This window comes from Arachis hypogaea, chromosome 10, assembly GCF_003086295.3.
Source record: "Arachis hypogaea cultivar Tifrunner chromosome 10, arahy.Tifrunner.gnm2.J5K5, whole genome shotgun sequence".
Classification (NCBI taxonomy): Eukaryota; Viridiplantae; Streptophyta; class Magnoliopsida; order Fabales; family Fabaceae; genus Arachis; species Arachis hypogaea.
This window is the reverse complement of record NC_092045.1, coordinates 24,067,579-24,085,008: the sequence shown is the minus strand read 5'-3', so window position 1 is coordinate 24,085,008 and position 17,430 is coordinate 24,067,579. Positions and strand designations below refer to the sequence as shown.

At 37.0% G+C, this 17,430-nt stretch overlaps 1 non-coding gene across 1 annotated transcript; it reads right to left on the bottom strand.

The window, feature by feature from the left end:
• Nucleotides 1-17,115: 17,115 nt before the first annotated feature.
• On the bottom strand, nt 17,116-17,223 carry LOC112718920 (small nucleolar RNA R71). Its single transcript, XR_003161246.1, has one exon. It is a non-coding gene; the product is annotated as a small nucleolar RNA R71 (small nucleolar RNA).
• Between the last annotated feature and the right edge of the window lie 207 nt (nt 17,224-17,430).

Below are 17,430 nucleotides of genomic sequence, written 5' to 3'. Positions count from 1 at the left end.
CTTAGTAGGGCCAGGGTTATTAGTTAAGTTCATTAATTCCGTGTTGTTTAGCAGGCAAATAGCAGAATACAAAAAGCAGTAAATAGAAGATATAGGTAAACAGAGAAGATAGAGAAAATAGATAGCATAACACAAACAGAAGAATACAAGAAAATAACACAAACATAGATAATAGAATACAAACAAGGAAAGCATACATTCATACAATAATCATAACAGAGGAAATGCATAACCAAGTATGATGCATGTCTAGTCCTAGTGCAGGTAATGAGCTCATTTGTCGATTTTTACCCACTCCCGACGTAACCCGAAGCAGTTGAAATGGGTATGGCTTTCCAGTCAGCATAGGTACAGTTCTCACTAACTGACGTATGCATCATATCCTCTGTAAGCAAATTCTACCTTACAGGTGGCGGCATGCCAGCAACGTATGAAATAATATCCTCTGTAAGTGATCCCAGGTTATTAGTTGCAAGTATAGCTCTCAATAGTTGTGTAGCACTAGAAAACATTATGTGCTCATACCACTATTTATCTGACTGCCTCAATGCAGCAGATGAACAAACAAATAACTCTGGAGTTGCCTTAATGCAACAAATGAACAAACAAGCATCTCTTGGGTTGCTTCAAGCAACAAATGATCCTTCAACAAGTCCTCTTCTTTTTATCATACTACTCGTTTCTCTTTGTCTCTTTACTCTACTTTGATTACTCTCTTCTCTTTGTCTCTTTACTCTGCTCTGATTTCTCTGTTTAACGTATGTATTTAAAGCTTATGTAAATTTTGGTATGAATAGTTAGCCTGTCCCAAGTATAGGCTCAATAAGTCTATACTGAAACACCTTAACTTTTCATATAATACCTAACCTTAGGCGTAACTCAAGAACTAACTATGTTGCCCTAGTTCGTTCGCTAATCTCTGTTTGATTCTATCATTAAAACTTTACAGACCTTTTCTTTGATTCTTATCTCTTCTTTAACTTTTTATTTTTACTTTATCTTTGCCTCACTAATATGTTATTACCACTCTCTAAGTGTTTTATGAAGGTAATTATGAAATTATGACCTTAAAGTTGTCTTTCTAAACCCTTTACGAAAAACTGTATTTTTCGCATTTTTTTTATTATTTTTATTAAAATATTATTTTTAATTAAATATTATTATTTAATATTTTATTATTATTTATTATTTTATCATTAAATTTTCGAAAATTACTCTACTTTAACGTTTAACCTTTAAAATTTACTTTTTACCACCCGTAACTTTTAATATTTCTACTTTAACCACTCTAACTTTAAAATATCTCAAGTGTATAACTACTAAAACTAGATGTATCAGAACACTTGTGAAAACATCTCTAAAAATTATTTTCTGAGCTACTAGCATAAATGACACTAGTAACATATTTATTCTGAGAATAGAACATGTATGATGAGGCCTTAGTATTGCTAAAATCATCAGAGAGTGCTGGTGCTAAGCTGCACCAGTAAACTGTGAACCCGGTTAAATTAATTTCCTGTTTTTAAGTAAAATTGATCAGGTAACCTTATAATATCATTCAATCATCTTCTAATACTAATATAATGATAATATTATACTATTATCTTTCTTCTTTCATGAATCGAGTCCGGTTCACTAAACAAAGACTATTTATGAAAACTAGAATAAAACTCCTAACCGATACGGTTGAAAAATTAGGTTCTTCGTGATTGCGTTATCGAGCTTGCCTCAAAAAAGGTTCTAACTTAAAGATGACATAATGACAATGAGGATTAAGATGCTTGATGATATAGCAGAGGTGTTCCCTTTACTGATCTTCTGGAGAAATCCATGCCTTCAGAAAAGATCTCGGATACTCGAAAAACGGGGTTGTTACAGGAGGGCAGCATCGCAACGTGTGAAGGAGGGAGACAGTGGGTAAGGTAGATGAAGGAAGGAGGAAGGAGAAAGATGGAAGGTGATGGTGGAACATATTAGAGAAAGGGAAAGGTGAGAAGGAAGAAGAGGATTAAGGTAAAGGTTGCCACAAGAATAAAATTAGAATTTAATAAAAAATAAAGGGGCAAAAGTGAAAAATTTTGTGTCTTAAGAGTTATGTCTCAGTGTCTCAGGATAAAGGAGAGACACTAAAGACACGTATTTTGTGTATACTTGTGTACCGCCGTATCCATAAAAAAATTATGTCTTATAAATTAAATGGCAGACATGTACTATCGTGCCTATGTCTTGATGGACATGTATCACAAAACAAACGCTACATTTCTTCCTCCTTCACACAAAACACAAAATATCAAAACACGAAGAGAGAAAGATGACATTTGTAAAACTCAGTTAAATTATAATTAATAAATTAATTATGAGACAAGGAGATTAAGAAATTAAAATTTATAATTTGGGAATGTGAAAATAATTAAAATGTGATTTAAAATGCTAATTTTAAATATTTTGGCCCAAAATTGAGCCGAAGTTGAGCCGTAAAAGGTAAGAAAACCCAATCCCTTGTTATCCCTAATTTTGAATAAGAACCCTAAGATAAATGATAAATTGATTATGTTGATTTGAGTGAAATGTTTTAGTTGCTTTTGTGGAATTAATTTTGGTGTGGATTGATGTGGAGCTTTTGAATTAAAGGAAAATTTATCAAGCTTGGAGGCTTGGGTTGAAGTTTGGTTCACATTGGTGAGGAATGGGTTCAAGAGTTTGGAAATCGCCGACATTGAGGTACGAGTTTAAGTTTTGGGTAGGCATTATGTAAAGTTAGGTGAATGCCTAGGTTAATTGCCCTAGGATAGGATTGAATGGAATTTGCATGTGTCTGTGATTTGTTTGGTGAATGTTAGTTGTTGGTAATTATTAAGAATTGTGAATTTAATGTTGTTGAGCTTGGATATAAGTATGTATGATTGGGATTAATTGTGATATTAAGAAATGAATGGTATTTATTGATTATGTTGATGATTGATGAGAAATTTGGGTCGGAGGCCGTGACCGGATAAGTTGATGAAGTGTAAAATAGAGAAATTAGTGTGTTTTGTGATTTGGAGGTAATGTTGAATTTGGTACTCAATATTTGAAATGTGTTAGTTTTGGATTGTTGAGTTAAATAGTTGAAAATGAATGGTTGATTGGATGATTAGTTTGATTAGGCTTGAATTGATCAAAAATTGATGATTTAGAGTAGACGAGGCTTGTAAATGGTTTTGGTATAGTTTGGATTGAATTGGAAAAAAGTTTGTGAAATTGAGCAATTGTGTGAAAATTGGTGAAAACCTGTTTTTAGCCAACTTCGACGAGCCGTAACTCGGCGCTCGGAGTTAGGAATCAAATGAAATTAGTCTTAAATTAAAGCTAGGTAAAAGATCTTTAAAACTATATAAGGATGAGGAAAAAGGAAATTTTTTAAGGAAAGTTATGAACAAATGAAAAACGGTAAAAAAAATCTTAATTCTGTGATTATGCAGCAAACCAGAATTTCTAGTATGTGTGCCCACACACACTATGGTTCGTGTGCACGGAACAAAGCGAGTAAAAGTTCTTGTGCGTATGCACGAGTGGCATGCGTACGCATGCCCAGGAATGTTCAAGTTGTGCGTACACACAGGGGTGATGCGTACGCACAAGAGTGATGCATACACACAAGCCCTGTTTTCACACTTAAGCTCTATTTTTAATTGTTTGGCTCTCTTGACAAGCTTGTAAACTTATGTAACCCCCAATTATGGTTTGATAACTAGTTTTTAGGCTTGGGAATATGTGTGAATGATGACCGAAATTTACTCACTAATAAATGAATTCGTTCTTTGGCAAACACACCAAATATTGTCAAGTAATAACCCATTAGGAGTGGGGTCGAATCCACAGAGATTGGTAGATTTGAGCAACTTTAATTAATGGATCAATTAGTCAAGCTAATCAAGAATGATTGTGAGTGCAGAATTCTAAAAGCAGAATGATAAATGACTTAAAAATAAAAGAAAGCTATAAAGTGCAGAAACGTAAAGAGCAAGAAAGTAAATGGCAGAAACATAAATGACTGAATTGGAAATGGGGAATGGGTTTATGACAGAAATTAAAGAAGCTATAAAGAATAGGTAAGATAAGAATATGGAAGATTCATTGGAGTTGGAAGATATTGCTCTCTCTGGATTAAAATCAAATCATCTCATCTTCAATCATGCAACTTGTTGACCTCTTGGTAATCATGATTGATCCTTGGAGATTCAATCTCTCAAATCTTGATAATCAGCCAATTCCTTGGTCTAGTTGCTCATGAAGAGAGATAGGCTTGGTACCTGATTTTACCACACATCATCATAAATCCAAATACTTGGGTAGATTTCATGTCACTATATCCAATCCCAAAACCCAGATCTACTCAATGTGAGAAGGGATTTCAAGCTTGATTTTATGATTCCTCTTCCAAGGCTCACATAAAACCCAAGTTGTATTCAACCTCTTTTCCAAGATGATTGAACACTAAGAATGATAAATGAAATTCCTTCTAGCAAATCAAAGAGAAGATGAAAAGAAGAAGAAATTCACTATCAATTAATCCATCAAATACAATAGAGCTCCCTCCCCCCAATGAGAGGGAAGTTAGCTACTCATAGCTCAGTACAGAATGGAAGTTCAAATAGAAATTGAAGTTAAGTACAAAAGGGAAAGAAAAGTAAAATTGCTCCAAAGTCTCCAGAAGCTAATGTACAGTCTGTAAAAGTCCTTTTCTAATTCAAGTCACCTCCTATTTATACAAGTGTTCTATGAGTCTTCAGGTGTACTTGCATGATCTCAAAGTGGGCCTTTCTCATTTTCAATCAGTACGACCCATTTTGGCTGAATAATGTGCTTCTAGGAGAATGTAGCGCTCTTTGAGAAAAAGGAGCGCTCAGGTACCCACGCGTACGCATCTTACACGCGTGCGCGTCCCTCGGCATTTTTCTCATCCACCCGTACGCGTGACCTACGCATGCACGTCATCTCTTTGTTCAGCACTAGTCACGCGTATGTATCTCCTACGCATATGCGTCCTCTTCAGGGTGCTCACTTTGTGAACGTAGCACTTTTGAAACGAACGCGCTACCACGCGTACGCGTCCCCCACGTGTACGCGTCCCCCACGCATACGCGTGGCCTTCCAAAGTCCACTTCCATGCTTCTGCTTGGTTCACGCATTTGCGTGGATCTTCAAAAACGTCACTTCCACGCGTACGCGTAATGCACGCGTATGCATCGGTGACAAATCTTCAATCTTAAATTTGAAAGTGTCACAAGCGCTCTTTCGTTGATAACGTAGCGCTCGTTGTTGAATAACGCTCTCCCATATCCTCGCGTACACTTGTTCTTCCAAAAACCACATTTCGACGTGTACGCGTCACCTACGCGTATGCGTCGCTAGCAAAACTTTCTTAGTATAGAACACAGCGCTCTTTTCAGAGAACGTAGCACAAAGATTCATGTAGCTACAGGAGAGCGTAGCGCTCCTTGCAAGAACGTAGCGCCAATTATGTTCACCTGTTTCATCCTTTTTTTGTTTTTTTTTTCACCTGAAATTTTAGCCAAAACTCATTTCAAAGCAATGTTCCATAAATTAATCATATAGCTCATATAATTGCATCCTTGAATGAGATTTCACCAATTCTATGATCCTTTTAAATAAGAGAAAGAGGTAAATGACGTAAGTCATCAGTGAACATATGGAGTTGATTAAATTGATGTTTTTGAAGAGGTTGTGAACTAAAGTGGATGATTATTGATGGAGGCTTGTGGTTAATGTAATTACTGAGTAAAAATTTTTGCTGTGAACTGAAGTGAGATGTATTCTGGTAAGGTCAATGGTATAACCCACTTGCATGTGGACTGATGTTACTCTAGGCAAGGACATGGCAAGGACAGTGGTGAATTTTGCTTGCACTAAGTCGAGTTATGCCAAAATAAGGATGGTGGTTGATCCCACTTGTTTTGTGGCTCTCTCTGGTTGTAAGGGTAGCTGGGCACGCATCCCAGATAGCACTACCTCCAGTGAGAGATGCAAGGGTGTGCATTGCCCTTTTTGGACCGACTTTTGATGAAGCCGAGATTATTATATTCTTTACGGAGATGCACGACAGAGAGACAATGTCCGAGTTAGCTACCAAATGTGTCGGGTTTAGCAATGTAACCGACACATGAGCTCATAGCCAGTAGAACAGGCATGCATATATGCATTTATATGAAATTATTTGAGTGTGCATTATTTTGGTTTGCCTATTTATATATCTCTGCTTAATTTTATTTGCTGTATATGTTATAACTGTTCTTGATTGTGCTTGCACCCTATTATTTGTGTTTGTACTTACTAGTTACAATTACTGAAATCAAGACCAAAATTTTGTCGTATTAAATTGAAAAGAGATAGGATGAGTGAAGTGTGGGATGAGACTAAGATTTAGACCATGAACATAGTGAAGTATGTAGAGTGTTTTACCGAGTTTTGGATTAGTATAACTCTAGGCTTGGATTTTTGTCTGTTGAAGTCTTAGGATTGTCTAAAGGGTTCGTGTGGCCTTTACATCGTCTTTGTTTGGAAATTTTACCCTGCTGAGAACCAGAAGTGTTCTCACCCGTTTCGGGATTTCTGCTTTTTAGATACATGACGTGACGCACCTCGCTGAGTGTACTGGATTGCTTTCTTGGAAGCGAAAATTTATTTCTGGGGACTTTATTTTGTATTTAGCATATGTATATTTACATTCTCTACTTTTGCATTATTATCTTGTATATCTCTTTTGTTATATATATATTTCTAGCCGGCCTTTGCTTCATAGGTCGAGACTAGAGCTTGTTACACACCTCTATTTTGGAATTCCATATCTATATATATGTCTCTTTGGTTTTTGTATAAACTTTCTATCTTAACGCTTTTCGAGAGCGACGTGATTTCAATTTTGTTTTTCTTGCTTGTATCTTTCTTTTAAGGCTCCTAGATATATTATCTTTGCTATATATTTGTATGTACTTTTCTTTTAGAGGTCGTAGTACCTCATCACCTCTGGTTTACAACCTAGTCCTAAAGCTCTATGTGATAGGGTGTTACATTATAGTATCAGAGCAGTTCATTGACGAACTAACTATGCTTTTGAGCATACTCTGGATTGTGTGTACATACTAATTAAGATATCTACTTGATAAACATAGCATGTTCATGAGCATACTTTTTGGGCTTTAATGCACTAGACTTGGGATATTGAGACTAATCACCTTGATATCAATTGTTTGGAGTGAACAGGACCCAAATGGCGTCTCGTGGACATGATCGAGGTCAGAGAGGTAATGCGAAACTTGAACCAACTAACAATAACCTGGTAAACTTTATGGCTATGTTAGAAAACATGGTTGCTGCTATGCATGTCACAGTTGAGATTTTGGGGCAACAAGCCAGAAATGGGAATGATAATGGGGCGAATGGACCCAACAGAGGGCTGATGATCTTAGCCACTTTCCTAAAAGTAAATCCACTAATCTTTAGGAGTACAAACCCTATAGAGGTAAACAATTGGTTTTAGACTATAGAAAGAGCTCTACAAGCTCAACACGTGCTTGAAGACCAGTATGTGGAGTTTACCACATATCAAATAATGGAAGAAGCCCAATTTTGGTGGCAGGGAGCTCACCATTTACTATTACAAGCCGATGCTGTGATAACTTAAGACGCTTTTCGAGTCAAATTTTACAAGAAATACTTTCCAATCTCGGTTAGAGCGGCAAAGGAGTTAGAGCTGAAGTCGTGCTCAATGACTGATGAGCGGATAATTTATACGCTTTTTGGCATTGTTTTTATATAGTTTTTAGTAAGTTTGAGCTACTTTTAGGGATGTTTTCATTAGTTTTTATGTTAAATTCACATTTCTGGACTTTACTATGAGTTTGTGTGTTTTTCTGTGATTTCAGGTAAATTCTGACTGAAATTGAGGGATTTGAGCAAAACTCTGAAGAAGGCTGACAAAAGGACTGCTGATGCTGTTGGAATCTGACCTCCCTGCACTCGAAATGGATTTTCTGGAGCTACAGAACTCCAATTGGCGCGCTCTCAATGGCGTTGGAAAGTAGACATCCAGGGCTTTCCAGAAATATATAATAGTCCATACTTTATTCGAAGAATGACGACGTAACTTGGCGTTAAACGCCAAGTTCATGCTGCTGTCTGGAGTTAAACGCCAGAAAAACGTCATGATCCGGAGTTAAACGCCCAAAACACGTCATAACTCAAAGTTTAACGCCAAGAAATGCCTCTACACGTGGATTAATCAAGCTCAGCCCAAGCATACACCAAGTGGGCCCCGGAAGTGGATTTATGCATCAATTACTTACTCATGTAAACCCTAGTAGCTAGTCTAGTATATATAGGACATTTATCTATTGTATTAGACATCCTGGATTGTATTTTGAATCCTGTGATCACATTAGAGAGGGCTGGCCATTCGGCCATGCCTGAACTCCTTGCTTATGTATTTTCAACGGTGGAGTTTCTGCACACCATAGATTAAGGGTGTGGAGCTCTGCTGTACCTCAAGTATTAATGAAATTCTATTATCTTTTATTCAAATCTCTCTTATTCTTATTCCAAGATATTCATTCGTACCCAAGAACATGATGAATGTTATGAGTTAGATTACCCTCATTATCATTCTCACTTATGAACGCGCGTGATTGACAACCACTTCCGTTCTACATGCAACAGAGCTTGAATGTGTATCTCTTAGATTCCCAACAGAATCTTCGTGGTATAAGCTAGATAGATGGCGGCATTTATGAGGATCCGGAAAGTCTCACCTTGTCTGTGGTATTCCGAGTAGGATCCTGGGAATCCGGAAAGTCCAACCTTGTCTGTGGTGTTCCGAGTAGGATTCCGGTAATGAATGACCGTGACGTGCTTCAAACTTTAACCTGCTGGGCGTTAGTGACAGACGCAAAAGAGGGATTCTATTCCAGTAGGAGCGGGAACCAACCGGTGATTAGCCGTACTGTGACAGAGTGCGTTAGCATAGTTTTCACTGCGAGGATGGGATGTAGCCATCAGCCATGGGTGATGCCTCCAGACTGGTTAGCTGTGCGAGTGACAGCCGCACAGGATATTTCCCCGTGAGGAATGAAAGTAGCCACAGTTGATGGTGAACCCCTATACAAAGCTTGCCATGGAAAGGAGTAAGAAGGATTGAATAGGAGCAATAGGAGAGCAGGCGTCCGAGAGCTCTACAGCATCTCCATCCGCTTATCTGAAATTCCCACCAATGAATCTACATAAGTGTTCTATCCCTCTTTATTATATTCTATTTTATTATTTCTTCTTTTTATTATTAATTATTCGAAAACCCATAAACCATTTTTTAATCTGCCTAACTGAGATTTGCAAGGTGACCATAGCTTGCTTCATACCAACAATCTCTGTGGATTCGACCCTTACTCACGTAAGGTTATTACTTGGACGACCCAGTACACTTGCTGGTTAGTTGAACGGAGTTGTGTCCACTAGTGCCAATTTCTAAAATCCAATTACAAGAAAATAGGAATCACAATTTCGTCCACCAAGTTTTTGGCGCCGTTGCCGGGGATTGTTCGAGTATGGACAACTGACGGTTCATCTTGTTGCTCAGATTAGGTAATTTTCTTTTCAAAAATCTTTTTCAAAAATTTTTCTTTTCTTTTTCGTTTTCACAAACTTTATTTTCGAAAAATATAATAAAAATACAAAAAAATTAGAAAATCATAAAAATCAAAAATATTTTGTGTTTCTTGTTTGAGTCTTGTGTTAATTTTTAAGTTTGGTGTCAATTGCATGCTTTCAAAATTTTTCTTGCATTTTTCGAAAATCTCATGCATTCATAGTGTTCTTCATGATCTTCAAGTTGTTCTTGACAAGTCTTCTTGTTTGATCTTGATGATTTCTTGTTTTGTGTCTTTTGTTGTTTTTCATGTGCATTTTTTGCATTCATATTTTTCATGCATTAAAAATTTCTAAGTTTGGTGTCTTGCATGTTTTCTTTGCATTAAAAATTTTTCAAAAATATGTTCTTGATGTTCATCATGATCTTCAAAGTGTTCTTGGTGTTCATCTTGACATTCATAGCATTCTTGCATGCATTCATTGTTTTGATCTAAAAATTTCATGCATTGCATATTTTTGTTGTTTTTCTCTTTCATAATTAAAAATTCAAAAAAATCAAAAATATATTTTCCTTATTTCCCTCCAAATTTTCGAAATTTTGGGTTGACTTGGTCAAAAATTTTCAAAATTAGTTGTTTCTTACAAGTCAAGTCAAAATTTCAATTTTAAAAATCTTATCTTTTTAAAATCTTTTTCAAAAATCAAATCTTTTTCATTTTTTTTAGCATTTTCGAAAATTTCAAAAAATATTTTTCAAAATATTTTCAAAATCTTTTTCTTATCTTTTATATCTAATTTTCGAAAATTAATTAACAAGTAATGTGATTGGTTCAAAAATTTGAAGTTTGTTACTTTCTTGTTAAGAAAGGTTCAATCTTTAAATTCTAGAATCCTATCTTGTAGTTTCTTGTTAGTTAAGTCTTTTTAAAAAAAAATTAAATCTTCTTCAAATATCTTTTTCAAATATATCTTTTTATCTTTTTATCTTATCTTTTTCAAAATTTTATCTTTTTTCAAAATTTGATTTCAAAATATCTTATCTAACCTCTTATCCTCTTATCTTTTTCAAAATTTGATTACAAATCTTTTTCAATCAACTAACTAACTCTTTGTTTGTTTCTTATCTTTTTCAAAACCACCTAACTACTTTTCCCTCTCTAATTTTCGAAAATTCTCCCTCTCTTTTTCAAAAATTCTTTTTGTTTTAAATTTTAATTTTAAACTTATCTTATCTTTAATTTTCGAAAATTACTAACCTCTTTTTCAAAATTATTTTCGAAATTCCTCTCCCTCTCCTCTCTTCTTCTATTTAATTATTTAATTACTAACACTTCTTTTCACCTCTCTTCATCCAAATCCGAATTCATCCTTCTTCTTTCTTCTACCCCTTTCTTCTTCTACTAACATAAAGGAATCTCTATACTGTGACATAGAGGATTCCTTTTTCTTTTCTTGTTTTCTTCTCTTTCTTATGAGCAGGAACAAGGATAAAGGCACTCTTGTTGAAGCTGATCCAGAACCTGAAAGGACTCTGAAGAGAAAATTAAGAGAAGCTAAATTACAACAATCCAGAAATAACCTTTCAGAAATTTTCGAACAAGAGAAGGACATGGCAGCCGAAAATAATAATAATAATAATGCAAGGAGAATGCTTGGTGACTTCACAAAGCCAACGTCCAAGTTTGATGGAAGAAGCATCTCCATTCCTGCCATTGGAGCCAATAACTTTGAGCTTAAGCCTCAACTAGTTGCATTAATACAACAAAACTGCAAGTTTTATGGGCTTCCATCTGAAGATCCCTATCAGTTTTTAACTGAGTTCTTGCAAGTCTGTGATACTGTAAAGACGAATGGAGTTAATCCTGAAGTCTACAGACTCATGCTTTTCCCTTTTGCTGTAAGAGACAGAGCTAGAATATGGTTGGATTCACAACCTAAGGATAGCCTGGACTCCTGGGATAAGCTGGTCACTGCCTTCTTAGATAAATTCTTTCCTCCTCAAAAGCTGAGCAAGCTGAGAGTGGATGTTCAAACCTTCAAACAAAAAGATGGTGAATCCCTCTATGAAGCTTGGGAAAGATACAAGCAGCTGACCAAGAGATGTCCATCTGACATGTTCTCAGAATGGACCCTATTAGATATATTCTATTATGGTCTCTCTGAATTTTCGAAAATGTCACTGGACCATTCTGCAGGTGGATCTATTCACCTGAAGAAAACGCCTGAAGAGGCTCAAGAACTCATTGACATGGTTGCAAACAACCAGTTCATGTATACCTCTGAGAGGAATTCCGTGAATAATGGGGTCCCTCAGAAGAAAGGAGTTCTTGAAATTGATGCTCTGAATGCCATACTGGCTCAGAACAAAGTGTTGACTCAACAGGTCAACATGATCTCTCAAAATCTGAATGGATTGCAACATGCATCCAACAGTACTAGAGAGGTAGCTTCTGAAGAAGCTTATGATCCTGAGAACCCTGCCATGGCAGAGGTTAATTACTTAGGTGAACCTTATGGAAACACCTATAACTCATCATGGAGAAATCATCCAAATTTCTCATGGAAGGATCAACAAAAACCTCAACAAGGTTTTAACAATGGTGGACGCAATAGGCTAGGCAATGGCAAGCCATATCCATCATCTTCTCAGCAACAGACAGAGAACTCTGAACAAAATAATTCTAATTTAGCTAATATAGTCTCTGATCTGTCAAAAGCCACTTTCAGTTTCATGAATGAAACAAGATCCTCCATTAGAAATTTGGAGGCACAAGTAGGCCAGCTGAGTAAGAAAGTTATTGAAACTCCTCCCAGTATTCTCCCAAGTAATACAGAAGAGAATCCAAAAGGAGAGTGCAAAGCCATTGACTTAGTCAACATGGCCGAATGCACAAAGGAAGAGGAGGACGAAAATCCCAGTGAGGAAGACCTCCTGGGACGTCCTCCAAGCAAGAAGGAGCTTCCTAATAAGGATCCTGAGGAATCTGAGGCTCATACAGAGACCATAGAGATTCCACTAAATCTCCTTCTGCCATTCATGAGCTCTGACTATTATTCATCCTCTGAAGAGGATGAAGATGTGACTGGAGAGCAAGTTGCTCAATACTTAGGAGCTATCATGAAGCTGAATGCCAAGTTATTTGGTAATGAGACTTGGGAGAGTGAACCTCCCTTGCTCATTAGTGACTTAGATACTTGGATTCAGGAAACTCTGCCTCAAAAGAAACAAGATCCTGGCAAGTTCTTAATACCTTGCACCATTGGCACCATGAGCTTTGAAAAAGCTCTATGTGACCTTGGGTCAGGAATAAATCTGATGCCACTCTCTGTGATGGAGAAGCTAGGGATCATTGAGGTACAACCTGCATTGTTCTCATTACAATTGGCAGACAAGTCAATGAGACAAGCTTATGGAATAGTAGAGGACGTGCTAGTAAAAGTCGAAGGCTTTTACATCCCTACTGATTTCATAATCCTAGATACTAGGAAGGAAGATGATGAATGCATCATCCTAGGAAGACCTTTCCTAGCCACAGCAGAAGCTGTGATAGATGTTGATGAGCGGATAATTTGTATACTTTTTGGCATTGTTTTTAGTATGTTTTTGATATGATATAGTTAGTTTTTGGTATATTTTTATTAGTTTTTAGTTAAAATTCACTTTTCTGGACTTTACTATGAGTTTGTGTGTTTTTCTGTGATTTCAGGTATTTTCTGGCTGAAATTGAGGGACCTGAGCAAAAATCTGATTCTGAGACCAAAAAGGACTGCAGATGCTGTTGGATTCTGACCTCCCTGCACTCGAAGTGGATTTTCTGGAGCTACAGAAGCCCAATTGGCGCGCTCTCAACGGCGTTGAAAAGTAGACATCCTGGGCTTTCCAGCAATATATGATAGTCCATACTTTGCTCAAGATTTGATGGCCCAAACCGGCGTTCAAAGTCACCTCAGGAAATTCCAGCGTTAAACGCTGGAACTGGCACCCAAATGGGAGTTAAACGCCCAAACTGGCACTAAAGCTGGCGTTTAACTCCAAGAGGAGTCTCTGCACGAAATTTGCTTCATTGCTCAGCCCAAGCACACACCAAGTGGGCCCGGAAGTGGATTTTTATGTCATTTACTCATTTCTGTACACCTTAGGTTACTAGTTTTCTATAAATAGGACCTTTGACTATTGTATTAGAAATCTTTGGATCTTTAAGTCTTTGGATCTTTATATCTTTTGATCACTTTAGATCTTAGATCATTGGGAGGCTGGCCAGTCGGCCATGCCTAGACCTTATGCTTATGTATTTTCAACGGTGGAGTTTCTACACACCATAGATTAAGGTGTGGAGCTCTGCTGTACCTCGAGTATTAATGCAATTACTATTGTTCTTCCATTCAATTCCGCTTGTTCTTTATCTAAGATATCACTTGTTCTTCAACTTGATGGAGGTGATGATTGACGCCCATCACCATTCTCACCCATGAACAAAGTGACTGACAACCACTCTTGTTCTACTAGCATTCGAGGCTCTAGTGAATATCTCTTGGATTCCTGATTGCACGATGCATGGTTGATCGCCTGACAAACGAGCCAGCCATTCCGTGAAGTCAGAATCTTCGTGGTATAGGCAAGAATTGATGGCAGCATTCAAGAGAATCCGGAAGGTCTAACCTTGTCTGTGGTATTCTGAGTAGGATTCAATGACTGAATGACTGTGACGTGCTTCAAACCTGTAACTTACTGGGCGTTAGTGACAGACGCAAAAGAATCACTGGATTCTATTCCAGTAGGGGAGGGAACCACACCGGTGATTGGCAGCACTGTGACAGAGTGTGTGCATTAGCTTTCACTGCGAGGATGGGAGGTAGCTGCTGACAACAGTGAGACCCTACACGAGCTTGCCATGGAAAGGAGTAAGAAGAATTGGATGAAGACTGTAGGAAAGCAGAGAGACGGAAGGGAAGGCATCTTCATACGCTTATCTGAAGTTCCTACCAATGAATTACATAAGTATCACTATCTTTATCTTTTATGTTATTTTCGTTCATCACCATATACATTTGAGTTTGCCTGACTAAGATTTACAAGATGACCATAGCTTGCTTCAATACTAACAATCTCCGTGGGATCGACCCTTACTCGCGTAAGGTTTATTACTTGGACGACCCAGTGCACTTGCTGGTTAGTTGTGCGAAGTTGTGTAATGCCATGGTATTGAGCCACCAAGTTCTTGGAGCCATTACCGGGGATTATGAGGGTTGTGAAAAAGTATAGTTCACAATTTCGCGCACCAAGTTTTTGGCGCCGTTGCCGGGGATTGTTCAAGTTTTGAGCAAGCTTTTGGTAACATCAGTGCCAAGATCCGGCAACAACATCAAGTTTTTGGTGTTATTGCCCGGGATTGTTTAGGCTGGACAACTGACGGTTCATCTTGTTGCTTAGATTAGGTATTTTTTTTTCAGAGCTCTTAAGAATGAATTCTAGTGTTTCAAGGTGATGTTCTTATCATCACCAAAGCTGATTGATCTTCATCAATTTAGCTCTTGAATGCAATGTCCTGCTGAAGCTTGGCCGGCCATGTCTAATTTCTTTAGACTAAAGCTTTAGACTAACATTGCATGATTCCTGGAATTCTCATTAAGAATTTTGATACCTTTATTTTCTTTTTCTACATAATTTTCGAAAAATCCAAAAAAAAAAATTATAAAATCAAAAAATCCAAAAATATTTCTTTTTTGAGTCTAGAGTCTCATCTTAAGTTTAGTGTCAATTGCATGTTTCTGTTCTTATTGCATTCATACATGTGTCCTCATTGATCTTCAAGTTGTTCTTGATGATTTCCTTATTCTGATCTTTGAATTCTATTGACTTGAGTGTTTTGTGTGTCTCATATGCATTTTCGTTTTGTTAGTGTCAGTAGTATACAAACTGCTAAGTTTGGTGTCTTGCATGCATTGTCATTTGATTCTTGTTGCATTTTGGTTTGTCCTTATTATTAAAAATCCAAAAATATTTTTAATTTGTGTCTTTTCAAGTCAATAATACAGAGAATTGAAGATTCAGAACATACAGCAGAGGAATTGCACAGAAAAAGCTGGGCGTTCAAAACGCCCGGTGAAGAAGGACAGACTGGCGTTTAAACGCCAGCCAGGGTACCTGGTTGGGCGTTTAACGCCCAAAAGGGTAGCATTTTGGGCGTTAAACGCCAGAATGTATACCATTCTGGGCGTTTAACGCCAGGATGGCTAGGGGAGGAAGATTTTGTTTTCAAATCAGATTTTTTCTAAGTTTTCAAAATCTTTTCAAAATCAAATCTTTTTCAAATCAATTTTCAATCAAATCTTTTTCAAAATCAATTTCTTTCCTTTTTCAAAAATACTTATTAACAATTAATGATTTGATTGAACATTTTTTGCCTTTTCTGTTGAGGAAGGTTTTATGTTTGATTCATATCTTTTCTTGTTAGGCAAGTCATTAATTTTTAAAATCATATCTTTTCAAATTGTTTTCAAATCATATCTTTTAAAATTGTTTTCAAATCATATCTTCTCAATCACATCTTTTTAAAACCAATCATATCTTCTTAACCACATCTTTTTCAAAATAGTTTTCAATCAAATCTTTTTGATTTCTAATTTCAAAATCTTTTTCAAAAATCACTTGATTTCTTTTCCATTTCCATTTTCATTTTCGAAAATTAAGTGATGTTTTTCAAAAATGTTTTCAAATTTCCCACTTAATTTTCGAAAATCACTTCCCTCCTTCTCACATCCTTCAATTTATGGACTAACATTATCCCTTAAGGCAAAATTCGAACTCTATCTTCTTTGTTAAGTTCGAATTTTCCACTTCTGTCTTCTACTCTTCTTTTCCTCTGACACCTAAAGGAATCTCTATACTGTGACATAGAGGATTCCATATTTTCTTGTTTCCTTCTCTATCTTATGAGCAGGAGCAAGGACAAAGGCATTCTTGTTGAGGTTGATCCTGAACCTGAAAGGACCTTGAAGAGAAAGCTAAGAGAAGCCAAAGCACAACTCTCTTTAGAGCACCTGACCGAATTCTTCAAGGAAGAAGAACACATGGCAGCCGAAAACAACAACAATACCAACAATGCAAGGAAGGTGCTGGGTGACTTTACTGCACCTACTCCCGACTTCTATGGGAGAAGCATCTCTATCCCTGCCATTGGAGCAAACAACTTTGAGCTTAAGCCTCAATTGGTTTCTCTAATGCAACAGAATTGCAAGTTCCATGGACTTCCACTGGAAGATCCTCATCAGTTTTTAGCTGAGTTCTTGCAAATCTGTGACACAGTCAAGACTAATGGGGTTGACCCTGAGGTCTACAGACTGATGCTATTCCCTTTTGCTGTAAGAGACAGAGCTAGAACATGGTTGGACTCTCAACCTAAAGAAAGCCTGGACTCTTGGGAAAAGCTAGTCAATGCCTTCTTGGCAAAGTTCTTTCCACCTCAAAAATTGAGTAAGCTTAGAGTGGAAGTCCAAACCTTCAGACAGAAGGAAGGAGAATCCCTCTATGAAGCTTGGGAAAGATACAAACAATTGATCAGAAAGTGTCCCACTGATATGCTTTCTGAATGGAGCATCATAGGTATTTTCTATGATGGTCTCTCTGAACTGTCTAAGATGTCCTTGGATAGCTCTTCTGGAGGATCTCTTCATCTGAAGAAGACGCCTACTGAAGCTCAAGAACTGATTGAAATGGTTGCAAATAACCAATTCATGTACACTTCTGAAAGAAATCCTGTGAACAATGGGACTAGTCAGATGAAAGGAGTT